Here is a 19,313-nt window from a genome sequence, read left to right as displayed (position 1 = left end):
TCTGGCTTTGGGAGTTCCACAAAAATGAGGCGCTGCGTCCAAACTGCAGACGCTGCTCCATCTCTGTTCATGCCACGCGTTGCGTTTTGAGATGCTGATTTTAAGCGGAGGTCCATGCATTTCCAATGAGTGTCGTGGATGCAGATCAACGTGTATTTATATAAACACACTGCCATAAATACTTTCTACCATGACGCTCATTAGAAATGCTGCTCCCCCCCCCCCACTCGACCATTTGTCCTCTTATGTATGTTTCTGAATATCTAAAATGCGTTTGTAATGGTTGCAATATGAGTAAATGTGAAATGCACTTGGGTGTGCTGCATTAACATTGACATGCACGCACACGCATACATTCACTTGTTCTCCTCCTGTGCCAGCACCGCAGCTCTGGCGCACAGAGGATTGATTATGACCACTGGGAGCAACTTGCCGACCAGTTCGGGTGGTACTTAATTGATTATATTATTTTGCGCATGCAGTTGAGCTACAATTTTCAGAGGAGAGACCCAGCGCTACCATTTGTATGTGTTCGTTTTTGCTGGGCCGCAAGACTTTTATTGCTAGGTTGCAGCTGTAGCGCGCAGCGTCCAAGAGTCTTCTTGTCGTCTTGATCGCTGAGCCTGCTGGATTCTTCAGATACCAAATACCGACTAGACTCATAAGTTGTCTCGTGTCACTCCTTGAACTCATCTCTCTGTTAAGGCAGTCGTATAATTTTGACTTGAAAGTATTTAAAATTAGACAATGGTTTAAACTCGATGTCTCTAAAACCTGCCATGTACCAAAGGATACGACCGAACACAACTAAAGTATTCAGTGGCATTGTTCAGCGAACATTGTTTTGCAACCAATTTTCCTTCATTGCTGCCAGGCTCCAACAAATTTGGCTGTGATTTCAAATGCGGAATGTTCAATGGCGTTGCAACAGTGCAGATGTTTCATCCAACCAAAATGCCAGTTTAGACCACATGATCTTTCAGAACATGAATTAAGTTTGCCTGTACCAAGTGAGCTCTAGCCCATTGCTGTGTGTGTCTTTATTTTTTTTCAATATTTATAAAAATAATGTATATAGAATTGTGTTTGTCCTTGTGGCCAAAAGCAAAGCGTGGTGGAGAGTCTCTGCCACCTAAACGGTCTGCTCAAAAGTTCATGTTCATGCAGTCGCTGAATTGGGCTCTTCTTGCCAGCAGCACCCTGTCAAATATTTCCGAAGCCATCCCGGAAAAATTTGCCGGATGCCGGGTCGCACCATCTAGAAAATTGGTGACAAGAATGAACAATGCCCCTTTAGCTTCACAAAAGCCAAGTAGCAGAAGAAGAAGAAAGGTCTTCCGGGTCAAATGAAATATAACTCGAGGGAAACAATTCATGGTGACTATTTTGCTTCCCGCCTTGTGTTAAATCAACACATATGAGAAGAGAAGATAAATGCTTGTTTTCCGTTCTTCATTTTCCAATTTTGTGAGTAATTCTGAGACAAATATCTCCCGATGTAATTTCACAGATGGACACGTTTATGCCCCATCTTATAAATTGTACTTGAAGAGTACTGATTGATTTTACAGTTTCAGATTAGCTGTTCATTTTATTGGCGATAGGATACAGATGAGGATTCCGATTCATCTGTTTATCATATCCGTGCGTGCGTTCGTGATTCATTGGATTTGCAATATCATGGATATGATGAAATGTGATTGGCTAGTTGGAACAGCTGCAATTTAATTGGCCATTGGGGGTGGAGTGAAGGCGTTCAGAGCAAACAGATTCAGCCATGCTGTGCTTAAAAGCCTGACGCGCACCGCCACGCTGCGTGCATGTAATTCGTGCATCTGCACAGATATCCGCTTGTCAGTGCACTCTGTGCTTTGTGTTGTGGGCCAACATTTGAGTCAGAGCGAGTTTCAGATATGCCACGGCTTGAGTCAAGTAAAAAAATAAAAATAAAAAAATGAAGCCATGGATGTACCGTAATACCCCAACAAGTGGGCAAGCAGAACTAAAGTCATCAATGCATTTTCAGTCATTTGTTTGACGGGACAAACGGTCAAGCACGCAAACACAAAATGTGCAAGGAGCAAATGCTCACATGAAATAAGAGTCCAAGCCAAGTGACTCCAGCTCTTGATGTCACCTCACTCGGCATTGCCCCCAACATTATGTACAGCAATTACACTTTGGAAAACTAGCTCATTTACAGTACGTCCCCTTTTATGATGTTGTTATACTACACAGTGCTATTTCAACCGTTGTATTGGTTTTGGCGAGAACTAGTACAGATTAATGGCATTTTCAGTTTCTCGCAATGAGGACAATCTGTTTGACCTCTGAGTAACTTTAGTTATGCATGAGGTCATGAAACAAAGTAAACTTCTAAGTCAAGGTACCACCGAACTTGCAAACTCCCTACTTAAATCTTGGATTTAAAAACAAAAAATGCATTTCAGCTCCAGATCACAATATCCCAGGTCATGTTTCTCAGCATCGACGCAGCATTTCGAGACACGTGTTTGTTTTCATAAACCAAGTTGTGACAACGTTAGACAATGAATAATGGGCTGACGAGAGTAATTCTGTCATGTTACCTCGCTACCCATGTGACAGCTTATGTGAATATCAACATATCGTTTGTCCCGTGAAAATCAGGCGTGTCTGTTTTTGTCATTTCTTTAATGTTCACGTTTAATGTCTGCATTTCAAACATCCCATCAACGTAAACATATTTTTTTCAATGACGAAAACGGGCATGCGCGTTTTTCACAGGACAGCGACGAGATGCAAGTCTTAACTTGTTCTTCGTACGAAATCATTTGAGAACGCGTTGACATTTAGGCGCAGAGCTTCGAGTACGTTATTCAAACATTGCGTGTGGGCACGTCAAAATGCACACATCAGGGAAGCGAGCCTTTTAGAAAACATGAACCGGCAAACGTTGCCGACCAAAGAGGAGAATACGAAGGAAAGAGCAAGTCGGTGAGCGGTGAACGAGGTACGAGTGGAAGCTACGGCTGGAAGAAGCCTGCCATGTTGAGTGTACAGAAGTGGCGTGTCTGCTGATGAGTAAGCTCGCACCCGAGCTGGAATGAAAAGCCTTTGTGTTCGTAATAAGAGCTCTGGCAGGAGTCCAGCAGCTCTGACTAGTGTCGGATTAGGCTTGGACAATCGGGACCGCGGGATCAAAACAAGGGGCAGGAACACCAGGGTCATTCTGCTTGCAAGGATACCATCTGCCCTGCTCGCCTCCCTGCCGCAGTCTGGGGGAGGGGAGAGCGAGAGGAATGGGGGAGGGGCAGACTGGAGCTCGACAAGCAACAACACTGTTGTGGCAGAGCTCGGCAACTCTGTATGCAGCTCAGCTCAAGCTCTGCTCTGCTTTGCTCCGCTTGCAGCACTCGGGTTCAGCATGCTCGTACGGCAATTCTGTCGGATCACACGCGTGCGCATGGAGGGACGCACTTATTTTCAGCCTTATTGAAATGAAGTTCGCCAGTAAAACGCGTGTCTCGTCCTCATCACTACTCATTCTAACTCAGTATTTGTGCTCTTTGCCCCCATCCCCCCCCCCCACACCCACACCCTAATTGCTCCTTCCATACAAAGTCCTTGTTGGCGGAAACACTGTATGCATAAATATGGAGAACTGCGCGTCGCCGGAAGGTTTGTTGGGGGACACGCTGGCTGCTAAGACTCACGTAGTTCTTTTTTTTTTTTTTTACATGAGCGTTTCTGCCTCCATTTTGTCACACATCGTCCATATTCATCTTGGACCATTTGTCCAAGCCCAACGACCCCTCTCCAGACACAGGCAGCACTTAGATATGAGGTGGCAGTCCATTTGGTCCAGTCCCCATCACACCCCTTTGTGCTTTCAGAAATTGAATGTGTCCACCGGAGGGAGAGGGGTGGGGGGGTATTATGCTTTGCTTCTACCCTCTATGTGAACTTCGCTTGAAGCGTGGTCAAACCTGAGCACCTGACCTATTTTTACGGCTTGACACCTTTTGCTTGAAACGGGACTGAGAAGCCGGTTTTGGCCACCAGTGTTTGCGAGAGTGGCTATTTCATGTTGGGGTGGCGCAGGAGAACAGAGGTGAGGGCAGATGGTCTAATTTGAGACTGTAGTAGTTGGTGGCTGGGGGAGGGCAAAAAAAAAAAAAAAACCAAGACAAAAAACACAAGAGGAATAGAGGGTAGGCTTGGCTGACGTAATGTGAAACATTATCCACGCTCTATGTGAACGCTTGTGTGCACATATGCGCAAGTTAAGTGCGATGCGTGTGCATTAGCAGTCAGGGCCAACCTGCTGGCTCTCATCAATAATTTACCGATCCTTTCTGTGCATCTCTCCTCACAACATCCCCTCCCCCAGCAGTCTCATCTGTTCCTCCTCATCTCCCGCTTTACCTATCTCATCTGCGCCGCACCCTTCATTACATATTGGACTTGTGTTACCCTGTACTGCCCCCACCATCAAATAATCTGCACCCCTCTCATGATTTCTTCAAATGCGTGCATGGGCGTTTCCTCTCGAAGAAAAAAAACGATGCTCACTTAGCTGTTTTGGTTACTATACTCGCTCCCATGACTGCCTGTATTAAATGGTGATGATGCACAAAACAAAACAAAAAAGAAGAGATTGGCGCGATATACTCCCTTGACTCTGCAGTTACCTGCACTGAAACGGCGTCAACTTTAAATTAGCGTGACACCGTTTGCCCCGAGTTCTCGGCAGGACACGATGAGGTCACATAGCCTTCCAGCAAGGCAGCAGCCAATGGGGGACTATCCTGCTTCGTACTCAAGTTGGATTCACAATGATGCAAGAGTGCCTCTCGTAAATCACCACTCCCAATAGATTTATTTCTCCATGGGAAGGTCTGCGATGCGGAAGAATTACAACTCGCTGGAAATCACTCTTTGTGACTGAATTGTGTTGTCACCAAAGCTTGGCTTAACCTGACGATACGCGACACGAACATGCAGCTCGCCGGCCCCATTCAGAAAGTGGGAGGCATACACCCAAAATGTTAGAATTCCCACGCCATGTACCCGTTTTGAATGTAAATGCGATACCCTCAAATTAAAATCTAAAATCTGCAGTTCGAGCACCTTCTTGTTCATTTCATTTTGAATCCTTTCTGTTGGTGTTTAGGGCCAATGAGCTGAGCTCATTCATTGATGATGATCATCAGGAAGATCATAACAATTATGCAATTCACATTCTCTCCTCTAATGTGAATAATGAAACATCTCGGTCTATGTGCGCCCCATTAGGCCTGACTTGATAACTTCAGCTTGTATTTAGTATTTCATAACGCAATCTCTTATTTAGTTGCATAATTATTAGACCATTGTTTTCCAGGCTTTTTTTGGAGCCAAGGCACTTATTTTGCATGCGGAAAAAAATCTCAAGGTCAACCACCCAACAAAAAGTTGCATAGTTGAAATCATGATCCTCCGTTTAAATGAACTTAGTGTGAAATCTGGGCTTGTTGCACACAAAGCTGATATTTACAGGGATCAGGACCTTTTTTACTGTGAGTGGGCACACGGGTTGATTGTACATTTGTGTCATCCAAATGAAGAATATTTATGTGCACAGCCTGTTACTGTATGTCGCTGATATATGGAGAATGAAAAAATAATTACATGTAACATTTATGGTGATCCCGGCTCCGGCCTTCCTGTGTGGAGTTTGCATGTTCTCCCCCGTGCCTGCGAGGGTTTTTCTCCTGGTACCCTGGTTTTCTTCCACTTAACAAAAAACATGCATGGCAGGTGAATGGAACACTCAAAAGTGAGGATAAGCAAATTAGAAAATGGATGAACGGTGGGGGGGAATAGTCAGCAATCATAATGCTGTGAATGTAGACTGTCACATATATCCTGACTATCTATACAAGACATCATTGATATTTGTAGGAGTCCATTTTGTTGTCCCTCTACTGCATCCATACATCATAAACCTCTTCTTGAGTCCCTTTCTCGCTCGCAGCCTTCCAGAGTGAAGGTGCTTGTAAAGCCAAGTAAACACTGATATGCGGAAGAAGTCTCTTGTAACCCCACCCCCCGCTCTCACACGCTCCACACTGCCTATGTAGGTCATCATGACTCACTCCTTTCTGCTTCAAAAGGCTGCTCGGTTTCTCTATCTAGAGCCCTTTCACGTTCGATGTGGTGGAAAAGAAATGTGCATTGGCATGGGCTGTTTTTTTTTTTTTTAATCCCTTGCTGTAAAACAAACATTTCACCTGCTAGATGTGTAACTGTACAGTATTTTGCATTCAGACATTTGAATTTCTGCAACCCTGCCTTGCTGTCGGTGCATTCCTTCGCTCTAAGATTCAATCAGCTGCAGACTGCGATTGGGCCTTATTTCGATGTGCTGCATCGCTTTTAAACTCTGACCCACAGTGGGAGTGTCATGGGGGAGATCCCAGGATAATCAAAAAGGGAGGACCGTGGGGTGTGGGGTCAGTTTTGGACTGATGTCCCAAAAAGGGAGACCACTGGCAAAATTAGGGAGCACCAAAATCTCTGGGAATCCCTGTGTTAATCAGATGGGAAGTTGATTTTCCTCAGAGATTTCTTTTTTCATCCTGTTTAGGAATTACGATTACGAAAACCTTTATTAGTCTCGCAATGGAGAAATTCCCAATTCACAGCAGCAAAGTTATGAAAGGAAGATTATCTTTCCGATATGTTGGTATAATACAGGTCAAATTTGATGAGGATCCGGTAAGAATAAAAAACGTCACACATACTACAGTATTGTACTTCTCGTGCTTACCTTGACAAATCTCCGACGCTACTCCCGTCTACATTTGTTTGTGTGATGATCTGTGTTCAGTATGCGAGGGATCTCGGTCGTGGGTTCCCTTTTCTCACGGCAAAGGATCTGCATATGAATGCTGCCTTCTGGTCCTCACTTCTGACGCCCAAAGAAACAGAACACTGGGGCCTCTTGATGCATGTGTTGGTCAGACAAGGAGAAATAATCTGGCAATTGATTTAAAAATTTGAATCTGAAATCCCCGTGTTAGTTTGCAATATGTGCTCATGAGAGAGCAATTTAAAGGTGATGTCTTGTACCGGCGCTAGCTGCAGTTGCCCAATATAGTGAATAACAAGCTCACAAACTTGACCAACATCCTAAAAAGCCACAGTATGCCACATGTGTCCTTTTGTCCTCATCTCTCTGGTGCTGCTTTCATTTTGCTCAGGCCTTGGGTGTGGAGAAAGGAGTACCCAGGGACTTTTTTTGATGAGTCACTCAACCGGACAAAAAAAAAGGAGGGGGATGAAGAAAATAATAATACAATGCTTTGCAACCCTCCCCCAGTGCGTCTTGAAACTGCACCGTTATTACATCATATGCACGGCGTGTTTACAATCGAAAGAAGGTCCTGTTGGGCTATTGGTGGGCAACCATGACAACGAACCGTGATGCGAGAACGTAAGAAGACATGCTTGCGAGCAATTTGAAGTAGCACAATAATAGGAGGGATACGTGCTAGGCGCGACGGGGGCTGGGTGTGCCAGGGTAAAAATGGAAGCTTTGTAGAGCGAACCTGAGTAGGTCGAGTTTTAGGAGGCTGCGCATTCATGTTGCGATATCGGCTATCGTTTTTCCCTAGCTTCAATTCAGCCCTTGTCCTCTGAATTACACCACCACAGAGACAGAGCCCTTTCCCGCAACAGATCTGCTTGACAGAGGAAAAAAAAAATCGGTACCCAACTTAGCTTGCAGCATTTTTTGCAACCATTCATGCAAAAACAGACACCTCCGACGTGTAGTGCAGTCCATTGCTTACCTTTTTGTCTTGTGTGCTTAGTTGTGAGTCGTTTGATGTCTTTAGCACTTTGGTTAATAAATTGGTCCCTATGTGATTTCATTTGTTGTTTTAGATTGGCATTTTGTTTCACCTTTTTGTTTCATGGACTCATTTTCCGCATGTTTTATTTTCGAGTGCGGGTACAGTATACGCGCTGGGGCTGCCAAAATTGATCGACGAGTCCCTGGTCCAAATCATTGATAATTTAATAATGGACATTCCGGGTTTTTTTCTCTCCAGACTGCTTCTGAACCTTTCGCTCTCTAGCTGCCTTTCTCTCCTTGACTCGCAGACGTGCAGCAGTGGTAATCCGGCTCAGTCTTTTTTTTTTCTTTTTTTTTTAAGCGTTTACTCAAAATCCCAAAGCCCATCTCTCACTGAGCGACCAATGCTTGCAAATAATTGCCAACATAGCGTCCTCAAAGTTTGCAACGATGTTCGCCATCAGTTTTTATTTCTGGCAAACAGTTGCAAGAAAACATTGCGCAACCTTTTAGGAACCCTGCTAAAAACGCAGCATTCACAAGCCTTCGCCGCTTCACGAGTTCCGGGCTTTAAGAAGAATGCGAAGCAAAACCTGCAAGACAGAACTTGTCTTTCATGGCAGCACAACAATGACGCACAAGCGTCTAAAGAAAGCGCGTTGTGGCTGATTCCATTTCCGATGAAGAGGGACAGTCGAGAGTGCGTGAGACTGTGAAATGATGTTCTCTCAAATTAGAAATTGAACCTGAAATCCCCATGTTTGTTTACATTGTCAGCTGATAAAATTAGCGTCAAATGATTCCCCCACCCCTTTCACCACATGTACATTTTAGTACAGGTAACTCCATTAACCCCTTTGAAATATCCACAATTAGACGTTTTTCAAATTGTCAATTATTTTTGTGGTCACGATATTTTTGCTTGATGACTCTCCGCATTCTTGACACAGCTGACATGGGTTGGTGCCCTTACATTCCAAAAAGACGCTCTGTACTTAGGTGTCACATTTTTGGGGCATAGTTACTTAAATACTAGTGTCGCTCATAATACCTGAGACATATTCCTTATGTGCATTTTTGTTTTTACATACTTGAGATGATACCCATTTAACTTCATACTGCCATGGGGAGGGACTCATAAATGTACACATTCTTCATTGAAATAATTTGAAAATGTTCCAACTAACATATTATTTCCAGTAGGTGTCACTTTATGTATTGCATCTCTCCCTCTCCCCCGAGAGCTCTTGTGGTCACGTGACATAAACAAACCGTTTGTTTACCAGAAGAGGCTTCCGGGCAAGACCACAGAGCTTGTTTCCAAGTACGGAAGTCAACTCCGAAAACGGAGTTCTGAAAAATGAATGGATGGATAACTGCTTTTTCTGTTCTCCCCGAACGTGGCTCAAAGGTTTTGCCACACGCCCGTTGCCATGGGCATGCAGCGGTGGACCATGCCCATATACAAAGTTGCTTGTGCACCCCCCACCCCCACCCACCCCACTTGAGGCAGGGATCTCTGAAAACAAACTTAAAACGGTCTGTTTTATTTCATCACGGTAGCTGCTTGTGTTAAGAAGTGATAGTGTTGACATCTTTATCACTCAGACGTTTAAAATAAACAATGGCGTCATTCTGTTTGATTGACGGGAATCGACCGTAATCTGCAACAGCCTGTCACCGCCAAAGAGTAGGTTCGAACTGTTTACCACATATTTGCTGCATGGCTGGATGATCGCTAACTTTGTGATGAAACGCGGGCACAGGTAGATAATATCTCACAATCAACAATATAGGTTTCCGCTGCTCCAAACTCGACGCACATCTCCTTTTTTATGCTTGCCTTTGAATATTGTGTCTATATCGAGGCATCTGACATCAACATCGAGAACTTTTGTTCATATCGTTCAGTTGGAGGTTTGCTGTCGGTCAGGTTGATGATTATGTGTCGGTGCTGGACGAATACAGGATGATCATAAATTATCCACATAAATGCCAACCGAAGGGTCATGACAATCGTCGTAAAGGACCGCGCCGGGCATTTTAGCTGCCACCAAGACATTACCTGTACATCACTTTTGAGTACTCACTGATAACGATAGCGAGTACCGATACAAGCCCTTTCTGTCTGTCCGGCACACATGATGTGTCAGTGATGCATCTGTTTGTTGTTTGCGACCAGTCCAGGGCACACACCGACCAAAGTCAGCTGGGAAAGGCTCCAGCACACCCATGACCCCTGTGAGCAGCGATGCAGAGAATGGATGCATAGCCATCTTGTGGAAATACTTTGAGGTCTGGACCTTTGCCCTAAGAAATGCCTTGCCACCAGAACCCTCTGAATTTGAATTGAAGATCCCTGCTCCAAACTAAATCATGGGGCACGTTTGCACGAGGGAAAGTAAAAATTTCTCTTTGCGCTATGACATGGCACCGCCACTTTTCATGCCAGCACGCAGATGGAGAGCCAGAGTCTTCTTGGGAATAAATATATATACACAAACTTTTCTCACATAAAAAAAAAACAGTTTGTGTCACCCCTGTGTTGAGGCCGCACGCTGTTTTGGCTTTAATTGGTATAATTGCATGCATATGTTTTCACTTGTCGTCTCAAAGTGGATGTGTATGTATCCCATTTGCCAAAACGTTACCTTGAACACCGGAAGACTCATTCCCCCTGGGAAGGGGCATGTTCAATTATTAGACTTTCCATTGTGGAGGCGGAGAACACACATGCACACACACACACTCGCCGTTCATCTTAAGAAATAAACAAATGCTGCTTCAAAATGGCAGTCGAGTTGCTTTGCTTTGTATATCAACTGATCATGGTCAACCAGTAGTCCGTGGACTGGTCCTAAGTCTAACGCCGAGGGTGTACGGGGGAAATGGATGTTTGTGTTTGTGTTCAAGTTATTATGTATTTTTGTGTTAGGATGCTTCGGGTGCAGTGTAGACTATCAGTCTGACCTGCACAAAAAGAGTATTTTAAAACAAATAAAATACAAAATTAGGTTGCCGCGAAACTGGCGCACGACCTGCATCACAGGAAATTGTTGGCGGTCAGCAGTCTACAATTGCATCTTATGATCAGAGTGGTTGAGAGAGCGTTTTTGTTGTTGTTGTTGTTTTTTTAAAAATTGTCATTCAAAGTTGGTTTGATCTGCAATGTATCGATGGCATTGGCAAGGAAAAGGAATCTGGAGCAGCATTTTAAAACGGTACACGCGTGCTACGATAGTGCTGTTTTGGCACTGAAATGCTCCAAAAGGGCGTCCCTGTGTCAGGTCTCCCATGAAGGTAGCCAGTGATTTTCTTTTTACAAACTCGACAAACTCTTTTCTTGTATCACCTGCATTTGTTTCAGCAAACCCCAATGGTGAAGTTGGTCCCTTCAGAATATCCGTAAGCTGTCCACCCCTCCCCTTCGCCCCCAAAGTGTTGCTATAGTTGCAAGGAATGCACATCGCTATGGCTTTGCAACTCTGAAGAGCGTTACGTTAAATGCAGACACATAAGAGGACAATATAGTAAACTAGTCATGTGTTGTTGCAAAATGTTGGACATATTGCCATCTTTGAGTTGAAGTTTTACCTTGGGTCATGTTTGTAGGAAAACTCAGATGGCGCAAGACATATGGAAGTTGATGTGTGCTGTGGTCTCATAAATGACAAGTTAGGTTCTATATAACACTTGGCCAAACCACTAATTCAAGTCTGTCTCTTCAAATAGCTTGTTTATTGATTGCTGCCTTATGAATGCGTGTGGTCGGCCACGACACTCTTGAGTCGCTGGTCCCCTCACCTGGCTCTTGCAACTTCAATTCGGTGAAGTTGAGCACTTACTTGGATTTTGTGATTTTATCCGTCTTTAACCGTATCTGCTCATGGACTAACTTTCCATTGCAGATTAAATGGTATGAACATGTTATATCAACATTATCGATTATCCAGATGATCAGTCTTAGCATAGTATAAGGCAAAAACGAATTGCAGCAAGCCCATGCACTTTATTTACATATTATAAACAGCATAAATCCTTTCCAGTCACGTTAATTTTAAGAACAAGAAATGCAATTTTTACTTAAGCGAAGAATTTACTCACCGTATTTTTTCCACCGGTCTTTCTAGTGCTGGTGTACAATTACCCATACTTGCAACCGTTCCTCGTATTTTATTTTTTTGTTTTGTCTGATTTAGCGAATTGAGGTCTCCAAAAAATATTAGCCCTTTCTCAGCCTCTCATTATGACGCAGCCCAGTTCGACACCACTGCAAACTCTTGGCACCATGAAAACGCCACAGTTGCTATTGCCATTGAATTCACACTTATCTGATGTCAAGATGGTCTTTGCAAAGGCAATCTCAAATTCCATTCATCAATACAGCATTTGTATTTGATCCGACCACATGATGCGAGCAGACCTAATGTGTCAAATTAGAAAATATGTGACAATTGAATACAGTGCCATTTCCATTCGGACCGGCTCAGTGTGGCATCACTGTATTCTCTGAGCCGTCTTGAAGGCGGCACCACCCCGAACTCTCGACCGAGCTTTCATTCCTCCATCTCTCCATCCTCTCCATCCTGCCCTGCCCAGTGATTTATAATTCATCTGGGAGCCTGACTCTCTCCACCCCTCTGCACCAGGACAGCATTAACATTCTGTTTGGTCCCCAGCTAGGCTGCGCCCACTCGTGTGTAGGCCACTTAGCCCGTAAGGATCTGTTTGAAATGTTTGTTTTCCTAGTTGTGTGCGTGTGTTGAGTCTTTCTCTGTTGTAATCAAATTGCCCGTCTGGATGTCTGCTGCTCGTTATCCCCGTTCATGTGTGCCCACGCGGCTCCTCTCCCCACCCTCTGCTCGATGAGCAACGCCAAGTACAAATATATTTACAAATTGACCAGCATTAGCTTAGGAATCGATCGTCTCGATTATTCCATCGATTAATCGGATCATCAGATACAATTTGAAGTACATATCACCCCCACCCCCCAATAAAAAATACTAGCATGATCATTGTCTTCCAAAGTAAATGGAGATGCTTATAGTTGTCTTATGATTGAAGCTCCCAGAAACTGGACTGTTTTCGCAAAGGATTACAGAAATTGCAGAATGATTATTCTTTAGAGGCTAAAATCTGAGGATTGTGACATTATTAAGTTAAAGGCTGTAAACATTTCTAAAATTATTAAAATAGTCGTTGAATAAGTTTGATTCCCGCAAAAGAGGCTGGGGGAAAAAATCTGCATGATAACTAGGAGTCCCCAAAAATGCTTGTCATATATTTGAACGACACTGGGTGTAGATGACCTGTTTGTTCAAAAACGCCCCCAGAAATGATCATTCGACAAACCCACTTAATTGTCCAGCCCCGGTACTGGTCTTTGCTCATCTTTGCATCAGACTTTAGCTGGCGAATTGGAAAATGGAAGCATATCAAATGGCGTTGTTACTATCTCTCGCTTTTGTTGACAGTTGATTGGAAAAATTGTAATTGTCACAATGTCGGAGGTTACCGAAAACAATTGTTTGGTCAGTGACTCAAAAGGCCAGAAATGGACTGAATGGTAATGAATGTGTTTTGCCGAGACGCTCTTTTGTGAGTTTTCCCTCACCTCATCTTCGGCTATTTTACTAGCTTATCTGATATGTCTGCTTCTGTCTTTAACCCTGAGTTGCTAGGCAACAGGCTTTCCATGTGTGTATGCTCTCACATGTTTCTCTGGCAAGAGTGGAGAGAGATGTTGAGAATAGAGGCAAAAGCAGATGAGAGAAAAGTACTCATCGAGGAGAGGTTGAAGAAATGAGGTGTGGGGGATGAGTCATAGCACTGATGGGGAAGAGAACGCCAAAAACACAAGATCGCCTTTTCCTCCTGCATTCCTGCTGCATATATTTACTGACTGTACGTACGCTGGGAACCTGCCACTGTCTGAGTGAAGTCACTGGCAAAGACGGCATGATTTACCAGACTGGCAAGCAGGCGACAGGCATTTACGGGATGAGATGGAACAGAGGGATGGATGTGTTCCGTATAGGGAATGCGATCGAGGGCGTGGATTCTCTTTCCTTCCAGACGTCGCAGCCAAACACTTTACGTTTCATGTCCACGCACCGTCCGACACAACGGGCAGGCCATGGAGGGCCATCACGATGCTTGTTTACAGATCGCTTCACTGCAACGTCGTCGTACGATTCACTCAGGGTCCATGTCTATGTACTCGAAATGTTGTCTCTGGCAATGCTGGGTGATTAGAGTACGGTATAAGGGCAACAAAAATAAGTCATTGTCAGTCGGGTTAATAATAACAATTAGCCCCTCCTGCATTTCATGTGCCCCCCTGAGCTCTAAAAACCGGTCCGAGTCAATGTTGTCTTGTAGAGCGTAGACAGAAATGACGTTCTCTACGTCTGAGAGTTGCTTAGGCAAAAGGCTAAATTAAATATTGTAAGGTGTGATGATTTATGTTTATGAAATGTCTTGATAATAGAAGGCTAGTCTCTTCCCTCAAGGGCAGACCAAACATGGCTATATGACACTGTACACTTGCCAAGTGCTTGTGTAGGTTTTGTCATGTGTTCACGTGTCAGCCTTGGTTTCATTTGTCTGCCCAGGTCGACAGAGAGATGAATGGGCCCAGGTCAGGGACTGAGCTGTGCTCTCGTTGCCAGGATACAGCAGCTGAGCCTGGCTGCCTCTATTTGCACACCAAACAGCCGAGCTCTCTGCTGCTCTCGTCCCTCTCGAGTTCATTCTCCCCGCACTGCCACGAGTATTACAGAGCACAAACAAACAGAAATGTCCGTGCATTTGATTGAATCCTTCATTTGCCGTTTCACAGGTTTGTAAATGGGCCATCCATTGAATAAACAATTTACCCCAAAAAAAAACAAAAAAACATTCTGAGCTGTCACTTTGCATTATTTTGAACATCGTACAGCTGCCAAATAGTATTAGGTGTGCTCGGGAGAATGACCAGATGTGACGCGCCAGAGAAAAATGAGTCGTAACTCGCACAGGTAGATTCGGGGATGCGAGGCAATGATGGGTCAAACTTCATCAATTCTATTTGACTTGAAATCGTGCCTTTTACATAATGTAAACATTGTTGAAATGTTTACATTATGTAAAAGGCACTCACTCATCAACAAAGTCGGTTGGTATCGCAAAATCTAGCAAAAGAACCAATCGTGACTTTGCCGTGCCTGTAGATAAGATATCCACGCGGAGAATTCCAAACATGCAGGCATCAGCATGAACCCGACGATTCCCTCTTGCTAATTTCAGACTCATTTTAAGAATTCTGTGACTGTCAAAATGAACTTAATTTAGGGAATGCACAGGATTTGTGATGAACAATCACTGCGAAATGTAGCTTAGCAAACATTTGCTGTGCTAGAGTTCATGACTCCAAAATACTGGCCTCTGATTGTTCTGTTGCTGTTCGTTCAAGTTGCGTAATGTGTAATAACGAGTCGCGTAGAGCCATGGTTAACATAAAGCTGTGCTCATTCTCTTTTTGATTTTGCCAAAACCTCCTTTCTGATATATGGGTCACTGTGACTCATTTTGCTTTGGCGGGTCACATCAGTATTTACCCGAGGTGAGGTTTGCTTGACCGATTAGTTTGAATTGTAGCTTATATTTAGGTAACAAGTTGAACTAGCACATTGTCGGCAACATAAATCGAGTGTTCATAGTAGGTCAGTGAAGCCCGTCATTAGTTGCGCATTGCATTCGCAGACGATGCGGTCCTTCCAAGAAGGAAGTCAAGCAACTCGGGAATGTCCTTCCTCTGTGAATAAGATCCTTGGGTGAGAATCAATTAAATAGTGATAAAAAGTACTCAGCCACGATTTCTGAACAACTTTCACAAGAATATTGGGAAAAATCCACGAGTAAGTGAATCTGCAGGTGCAGGATCGCGATTAGGTGGAGGTCCACAGTACACGCATACCGATCTGCTGTACATAGACGTAGGTACGTAACTACGTTTACATATACATATACCGCTGGGTTTCCGTCACGTTGAGTACCCGAATGATTTTATTTTTGAGATGTTACTTGTACGACACTGTTAATTGACGATTCAGATATGTAGTCTTGTAAATTTTTAATGGAATGTTTAACAAGGTGTTAGCAACCTACCCAAAATGGCTCCGCAACCCCACCAAATGTACTCTTAGACCCATTTCTCAATTTCCAGAATGGTTAATCCAAAGGAGGGACGGGGGGGGAGGGGGTATCAAAGGGGACCGTGATGTCTGAAATACTTAAGAAGCTTAAACGTGGCACGATGTACACTGGAAAATGCTTTCCGCCAAAGTGAAAATTCTGAAGTGTATTGCATTGTGCAAGTACACGCAGTATTGGCAACCAGGGCACATTCGCATGGAGATCAACAAGCCCATCCCTGGTTGCAGCTGCCGTGCTGCTCAGCTGTCAGTGTGGAAAATTGGAGGTGTGTTGCTGTGTGTACAGTGACAGTCACGAGATAGGAGCGGCATGTACTCGAAGCAAACAACTGCAATTCTCAGCAGTGTGATTTTTAGATTACATTTTGTGATTAAATGGCGGTTTGTTGCAAATACAGTATCTTATATACTCTCTGCCAAACATAGTGGAATGGTGAGTACACTTCCTGTAGACTGAAATCATTTGGGTCTGACAACAAAAGATGAACATGAGAAGACGTCAGCTGTTCAGCTTTTACTTCCAGGTAATCACCATAGCCTCTCTCACTTGTTTATTTTGGTGCTGTTACTCCCTTCAGTCTATTGTTTTAGTAGGTGAAATGCATGCCCTTCTACTGTAATTTGCAATTAGTGGGGTTTCAGACCCATTTTGGGTGCGTTGCAAACCCAACAGTTTGCAAAACTGCATTAACGTCTTCATAAAACGGCACTCAATGAAGTTGCGATTCCAAATCTGAATCGGCCGAAGCCCCCTATGTCACGGTTTTTCAATTTTATTCAGGTTTGGTAGTTTTGTATTTTTTCTCCATGCTATTGGTTCGTCCACATGTTCAGTGGTGATTTTATTGAAATTTTTTTTACCAAGTATCGACAAATTTAAAATGCCGGCTTGTTTTTAGGGTCGATTGAAAAGCGATGATTTCGACGATGCAGGGATTCCACCTGATGCCAGCGATATACAGGGGCATGTAAAAATAGCTAGAATGCACAGTGTGGGGAGTCTCTGGCGCCGTAATCCACAGGTGCAGTTGGTCAATGGTGCAATGGATGTAGGCCCCGCAGGTAAAACCCAAATTTGAAACTTAGCGTCGTAATTAATATAATGGGACACACCTGGACAACAAAACACTTCTCAGTCGCGTTTGAATACTTTTGATCACATGGAAAATGAGTGGAGCTGCCAGCTACTCAGTACCGTATCAGAGTTGCGGCCTTCATAATCTGATGTCAAAAACCAAATGTTTTCCGTCAAGTTTTCCAATATTTTTGGAGGGGGGTTGAACACTGTAGTTTGATTTTGGATTGTACATCTGAACACTTCTGAGATACTGTTAAAAAATCTAATTTTCTCAATTTTTTTAGGTAAATATCCGTGCTTCCTCTTTGTTTTGCACTGTATTGCTTATAATACACAGCAACTCATCCCCAAACAGAATTTCATTCCCTTTTTTAATGTTGTCCTCAAACCATTTGGATTCATCATCAAGATTATGCTTCTTTTTACATTTGATCATTTAATATAGCAGCACTACTGTCTGCATTTCTCATTTAGTATGGATCGGGTTGATGTCACTTAAAATGAAAGAAGGGAAACAGGCATAGTGTGATGTCTATTTCTTTTGATGAATAACTGAACAGATACCATTCTCCTCATATATTTTTCCATATCGCCCAGCACAGGAGTTTTCATTTGCTGCTACAGTATGTATCTATTTTATGTAATTCTGAATCTAGGTTACTTGAAACGTCAAAACTGACATGTTATGATCACCAAATTGATTTTTTTTTTTTGGGGGGTGGGGGTGCTACTAATCTGCAGTGCTCCATTTGGAGGTCAGCTATCCCATTGTTTATTTAGCAGAGCAGCTAGACTGCTACTAAAACCTGTGATAGGTGCATGCTGCAATATGCTGAAGTGCCGGCCTCTGTCTGACCGCAGAGGGAGTGGCTCCAGGAAGATGAGATAATGCAACTGGGGAGGAAGGTGTGTATGGGTGTGCGGGCATCTGTGGACGAGAGAAACTCGGTTGTCATAAATTGGTGCCTTAACTGTTTTGTCAAATGTATTTGTTGGCTTTTTCAGTTAATCATCATTGAATGCATTTGCTGGTAATCAAATCAAATGTCGGTACATCAGTGTAATACCCACCACCGTATCTAAAATATTTGAAAATCTGGTCCCCAAGCGGATAAATTACCACCTTAACAAAGGCCCTTTCACACATCCAACGCTATTAGGTTTCAGGGCTAATCATTCCACAGAAATTGCCACATGCTACTTTGCTGGAAAAGTCAAGTCATTCTTGGGCCAAAGCAGGGGTGGGGGATGGTGCTTCGGGGGCTGTCTTACTTGACCTGCGGAAAGCATTTGAAATTGTTAATCACTCAATTCTGGTCAAGAAACAACTACATTTCAGTCTTACTTTCATAAAATCCTACCTTTCGTCTCATTCCTCGCTAGTTAAAATTGATAGTTTTTCCAATGTTTTACAGTTAACCGGGGTATTGCAAGGCTCCATCCTTGGCCCACTTTTATTTTTCATGTATATTGAGATCCCTTTCTGCGTGAGAGTCATGTGACGCAGATGATGCGGTTATTCTGTGGCATGGGAAGACAAAACTGACTGATGCAATGCGGGAAATTATATCTTGGCTGAATCGACGTTTACAGTTAAATATCACAAAAACGTCAGTTTTTTTGTTTTTGTTTTTTCAAAAACAATTATAAATCCAGATATTTTTGTCTCTAGAGAGAGGCTACAAGGTGTTAGCAAATACAAATTCTTGGGACTACACATTGACTCACATCTCAGCTTCAGACCTTACAAAGTATGCAATACGATAAAGTTCATGCTGTCAAAGTTTAGACTCATTAGAGACTCGCTGCTGCTGTTGACAGTGAAGGTATATTTTTTTCTCAGTGATCATGTCTCATAGCTCGTACTGTAAGCTGGTCCAGTACGCATTCTATATTACTGAAGCCACTGGAGTCACTTTACAAACAAGCACTTAAAATAGTCCATAAATAACCTCTCAGGAACCAACGGTGTAATATTATGAACTGCTGAGCTGTGATCATGTCATCATGTCGAAAAATGCTTGTTTATTATATCTTTTGTGTTTATTTTATTTATTTATTTCTTCCTTCAAACTTGTTTTATTTTATGAAACCATCTCACTGTGCTGCTGTGCCTTACATGTACTAGTGATCACAGGAAAAAACATCTTCACTGTTGGAAATCTGGAACATGAGTGTCTTCCAGATCTTCTACTTGGGGGAGGCTTTACAATGG

General features: G+C 43.3%; 1 protein-coding gene across 3 annotated transcripts in view; it reads left to right on the top strand.

The window, feature by feature from the left end:
- ankrd11 (ankyrin repeat domain 11) overlaps positions 1 to 19,313 on the top strand; it is a 75,333-nt gene that overhangs the window by 33,676 nt on the left and 22,344 nt on the right. The window lies entirely within an intron of this gene.

The sequence above is a fragment of the Hippocampus guttulatus genome, chromosome 3, assembly GCF_054856545.1.
Source record: "Hippocampus guttulatus isolate MCC_2025c chromosome 3, RoL_Hgut_1.0, whole genome shotgun sequence".
In the NCBI taxonomy this organism is placed as follows: domain Eukaryota; kingdom Metazoa; phylum Chordata; class Actinopteri; order Syngnathiformes; family Syngnathidae; genus Hippocampus; species Hippocampus guttulatus.
This window is presented reverse-complemented; position numbering and strand designations above follow the sequence as displayed.